This window comes from Toxotes jaculatrix, chromosome 13 (genome assembly GCF_017976425.1).
Source record: "Toxotes jaculatrix isolate fToxJac2 chromosome 13, fToxJac2.pri, whole genome shotgun sequence".
Taxonomy (NCBI): domain Eukaryota; kingdom Metazoa; phylum Chordata; class Actinopteri; family Toxotidae; genus Toxotes; species Toxotes jaculatrix.
This window is the reverse complement of record NC_054406.1, coordinates 13,188,785-13,194,784: the sequence shown is the minus strand read 5'-3', so window position 1 is coordinate 13,194,784 and position 6,000 is coordinate 13,188,785.

Sequence of the window (6,000 nt, the reverse complement as noted above, 5' to 3'; positions counted from 1 at the left end):
CAGCCCTCACGCTTAGTCCTCTGTCCCTCAGTGTCATTTAACAAAAAACAACAAAAAACAGCTGAGCACTTTCTAAACTACTCATCATCCATCTGAAATTGTACAATCTTATGCAGAAAAACATTAATATGTTCTCATCTGACCAGCTTGGCTTATGTTAGTCTTGATTCACAGTGACAGACAAAGTAATATACTGTAATATATATAATATATATAAAGAAAGAAAGATACTTAATCTATATCTATATATAGATAGATAGATAGATAGATATGGAGAGAAAGAAAGAAAGCAGTTTCAGTTTGTTTGTTTTCTCCCCTGACAGTGTACTGTGATGACTCAGTGTTTGGGCTGTGCGAGGGATGTGGGGAAGACATCATTTGCATGGTGTCATCTGAGGAATTAACAACACTGTGAAGAGCTGACCTCAGACTAATTAGGATGTGTCCGTCTAAATAAAGTCTTTTCATGTGTATGTTTCACCAAATTTATTCATCAGCAGAGACATATTCAGGAAGGTCATGCCTAATATATTCCGGACAGCAGCATGCTGATGCGATCTCCTCTGCACTGACTCAACAGGAGCAGACAAACTATGGCAATCACTCAATGTGTCAATCAATCTTAATATACAGACGATCTAATTATATGCTGTGACATTAAGGGTAAAAGTTCTGTCTGTGCTTGGGCACGGAGGAGGATCGCCGTATCATGCAGATACAGAGATGTTCATGTTGTGCTTTAAACTAGGTGGCACTGTTGCTCTACTTGCAGTCTCACCGCTGTTTGAGAGAGAAGTGTCTTCAAACTAATAAGACGAAGACAGTGATTGATGTGATCAGTGACATCTGTGGGACTGAAAATCAGCAACGCTGGCATGGTCAAGACATCAATAACACTGCTGATTTTATAGTGCTGTGATCTTTGCAATAAAAGGAATGAGTAATTAAACCATGTGATCTTACACAGTGCTGTATAATAACAGTGGTGTTGTGATCATGACACACTTGCTGCATTAGCTGACAGATAAATCCCATTCTGCTACATGGCCTCCGGCTTCAGAGTTCCATTAACTGAGGTATGACAAATTTCAGAGATTCATGGTTGGTCTTTTTGAAAAATACTGCAGCACTAATACCTGTGCTGGCTTTTATAATCAGATTACAGTTTATATAGTCATATTGTACTTTCCAACCCGGAAAGTGGGTCAGGATGTTATAGAATGATAAAGGCATCAAGGGATCTGACTGCTCCTCCCACACGTTTTCTCTCTTCTTTTTTTTTTTTTTTGAAGATACCGGGTGTCTTCAGAGGGTGATGCTGTGAACTCAAAGTCACTGTGCAACTTTTGCGAAACTTCAGAAAACAAATGGCTTCGCTCTCAGTCTTATGAAAGCTGCTACTTGGATAAAAAAAAAATAAAAATCAATGCTTGATTGTGGGCAATAATAGTAGTGCAGTATCAGTGTGAGAACACACTAACTGATGAGTGCATCTACACCAGTCAATGTATCATTAATTCCTTACATGCAAAATGAGCTATCACACTTGGTTGTAACCCCTCCTTGTGTGTTGTTATGGGAATCCAAGCAACATGTTTGCTTTAAAGCTTGGGTGTGTTGCATTCTCCCTTGATGGCGGAAGTGGGTGTGAAGAGAGCTCATTAAAAACTTGCCTCTGTTATTTATTACTGATACTTTTGTAAACTGTTCACATTCTAGGTGGTTACCACTGATCCCAGTGACGTCAGAAATGTTCTGACATGGTTTGGCTTAAACGTAACACTAATATACTGTAGTATCCCATTTGACCACAAGTCCATATGGTGAACTTAAAGGTTGCCTATTTACAGATCCAGCAGCTGCAGAGCAGCATTATAATTCATTTGGAGTTGTGTCTCTGGCCACTGGACAAATGTAAGTCAAATATTCTCTGTTTCTCTCTGTAGCTCTGTTTCTCGATCTGCACCAGCTCCTGAGGGAAATACCTGTCTGTTCAGCTGCTGAATCCCCCGCTGTGTTCAGCAGCTGGTCACTAACTCTGTCTACCTGTGAGCTCTTTTGCTGAAAACAGCTTCCTGCTATGGCTTGAAATGATGCTGCGGGTTTGTCACTTTTTGCTTTTGTACTACAGCTCTTGTGTGTCCATAGTTATTGTCAGTTTCACCAAAGACCTTAAAGAATTCACTGATTAGTTGGATTACTCTTTTGCTGAGTGCTATCATATTTGATGCCTTTGTAATTCTAATGAAATGGATATTGAAATGAAGACTTTTCTTAAATCATCATAAATTTTGAAAGCAGTTATTTACATAATATTTCTCTTCATCTCAAAATTGTTATGAATGGTTTTTCTGATAAAGAAAATGTGTAACATTACCACATTTGAAGCCAGTAAGACACTTTGAGAGGCAGAACGCAGTACAAAAACATTTGGACTGAAAGCAATAAAACTTAATCTATACAACATGCAGTAAATATACTGGCTCCTGGCTTTTTCTCACCTGTGCACAGCTTTCTCTTTTCACTAAAATGGACATTAACTAGTCTGAAACTGCAGAGTGATCTGTGGTAAAGTGTCAGGAAGCCAAACACTTATCCAGACCACAGAGCACCAGCGGAACATTAGGACTGGTGTGTCAAGAATGACGTATCGCAATAAACAGACTATATTCAGCCCATGCAATAGCAAACACTGCCAAATTTAACAGATTGCTATGCTTTTCCCTGTGTGAAATTTGTAAACAAGCCTCATTATGTCCACCATATGGTTCCTTCAGTGACGGGCACATCTGCCTCTGCAAGCGTTCAATGGAAATTCACTGCAAAAACTGACCAAAGCCCCCCTTGCCTGGACATAAATACATAAACAGTACCTGAGCGAGGCCATCCTCAGTCACAATAAGTATTCTACAGGCACCGCAAAACAGGTGGTTTGACATTATGCCACATCCCTGGGGGGAGATTACCGTAAAGCAATTCATAGCAGTACTCAGCAAACTATGAATTACTTGTCAAAACTTGTCATGCACAGCACCGGGGGTATGAGAGGGTGCTGGAATTGAGCCCTGGTGATACTCAATTACAGCAGGACAAAGGCATGTAGGGTAGTGACACATTGTAGCGAGGAGAGGTGCAGTAGACCAAAGCTTTGCTGACATGAGAGACACAGCAGTGCATAAAATTGTGATTCTGTTTTTGGTGTGCTGGTAAGCCTTTCAAATTGAATTCACATCAGGGTAGGCTTTGGCTGGTTTTCTCTTTTGCAGTGAGGAAAAAAAATAGTTAATAGAAAGCTGTCAGGCTTGTGGTAGCAGGAAATGATTCAGCGGCGTATCAGCACGTCCGTGCTGGCCAGCTCTCCGACTGTCACCACCAGTACAATTAAAAGCGCGAGACTTCCGTATGAATATGAGGCCGGAGCAAAACCAGCTTGCGCATAATGCTCTTGTCTAACCACATCAGAATGAAAGAGCCCAAGTTGGCTGCAGGAATTAAAAGAGATGACAGAAATGTTTTCTCAGTATGATCAAAGAAAACGAGCTCAGTCTGCTCATGGCTGGTTTATGACTCATTCTGCTAAATTGTGCCTCAGCAAAATTTTCTTCTTCGAGTGGACAGAAAATAAAAGCTAATTAGTGCCCGCTAGTATTATTGTGGATACTATGTCACTATCATGATTATGATTACAGTGATTACAATTTCTTCTTCCAATCCTGTTTTCCTTGGATGGCTCTGAAACAAATTCACACACCTACTTTGTTATATTTGCTCAACTAAGTCATTTTTTTTTTTTTTTTTCCCAACCCTATTCTTTTCTTGGGCTTTGTAAACAAGTCAAACTGAGATGTAAAGCTCAGGGAAACTCAGATGTGCAGTTGTGCGTGGGTGACTTTAAACACCACGGAAGATCCTACAGAGAGATCAGACCTCCCGACCAATCGCTCATATTGATGTAGCCCACACTGTAGCTGTGCAGCAGAGTTTAGAGTTACATACTGCGCTTTGTGTTGAGGCTCCAACCAAAATAAGTGGGAACAGTGAAAGAGGAAGACTTTAACTCAGGATCTAACAAGAATAGGAGCAAATGCTCAGAACATAAATTAGGCCACATCCACTGTGTCGAATTGCTCCACATTCAGTTAACAAATGGACAACTGTCTTCTCTGTAAAGACTACATTAAAGCTGCAGGGTAAACGGCTGCAAAACTAACATGCAGGAAAGTTCCCAAATCAAAAAAAGCAGATGAAATGCAAAGGCAAATGCGGCTCAAAGCTTTAAGAGGACAAAAGAGTAGAAGAGCAGACAATACTTGGAACCCCTGAGACCAAGCACACTTGTACTGTACTAAAGCAAGCATTTGTCACTAGTACGTTTCTATTTATGTTTTATTCCTGTAAAATAACCTGCATGTAGATTTTTTTGAAAGCAACCATCTTCTGATGTAGCTACTACTCAAATGAGCCAATTCCTCTCTGTGAACCAAAATAATTCCAGGACGTGACATTTGTTATGTCTATAAATGTTTGCTGAAGACTGCAAGTGTTTCCCAAAAACAGCCTGTGATATGCAAACATCCTGAGACAAATGTTTGCCTCAGCCAAGGAAATAACAGACCATGTTGTTAAAAAATGATTATCAAGAACGCCATCCTGCACACCAGGCCGCTGGCTGATAGGATCAGTGGTGGTTAACTGGGTACATTAACCCAACTATCCAAAGTAACACAAATCCACTGTAATCAAACTTGGTAAAATGGAAGGCGGACATTTTTTTTTCTATATGCCAAAACCATGACAAGCCTGTACTGCGTGTCATTTTAGGCCTATGAGGCCCTAGATTTGAAAGAAAGTGAAATTTTCTAAACAAGAGTGATATCATGAGAGTATTATGAACCCCCTTTTTCGCAATTGCTTGCACTCACACCATTTTGATCTTGTGAAAATGACCAAATTATGCTACAATCCCTGGTTTTATTCACAATATCTTCTTATCCATTAGTGTTAGAGAACTCAAATACTGGCACAAAGTTAATAAAAGACTGTGCTTGCAGAAAAGATAATGTTTGTAGTAGGGCCTCATAGAAATAAAATGAAATAAAAATGAAATAAAATGACAGGCAGCACAAACTTTTAGTGGCTCAGTCATACTGGCAACATGTCTATTCTCCATCTGACAAAGTTTGGTGAGGCTTGGAACAATACTTTTCAAGATATGAATTCCCAGACAAGGCATTTTGAGAAAGAGAGAGAGAGAGAAAAAAAACAAAAACAAAACAAGAGCCAACAAAAATAAATAAATAAATAAATAAAATAAAAACACTGAAGTTTTTTGGGACTTACTTTTGAGATCCAAACAGACAAACTCTGAACAAAGTCTGAGTCGATGCTGCAACCACTTTCCTGGATTGTGTCTGATTTGACACAGAATGACCCTGCACCAAGTTACTTTTCACCTCCACACTGGAGAAATCAGCTTCAGACTGAGTGATGCAAAGTCAGAAGGTATTTCAGCACCATTTGCATAATGCAAGATAATTTCCAGCAGGTGTAGATCCACTGACATTCTCTTACATCATGCCTTGATTGAATCTCAATGTATCTGTGTGGCTAATGGAAATAAGAATGTATTCAGCAAAGCATCCTCTGTCAGGCAAGTGCAGTCGGTAACCATAGACACTTTGTCAGATGACTGTAAAGCAAAGTCTGGAAGTAGAAGTAGGAAAGACAGATGCTATTGAACTGGAATGGCTTGTCAAACACTCCAGGGCCCACATTTTTCCACAATGATCTTTAACACGTTTAAACTTTTTTTTTTGTAGACTTTCATTCATTCATAGATGATCAATAATTAGATCTACAACTAATCTGGTGGTTCCCTTCTCAGTTACTAATCACTTGGTCTTTAAAATATCTAAAAACTGTGGAAAAATTCTCAAAAGATAATCACTTTACTACCAAATTAACAGCAAATTGTCTCATTTGAGAAGCCTGAACCAGTGA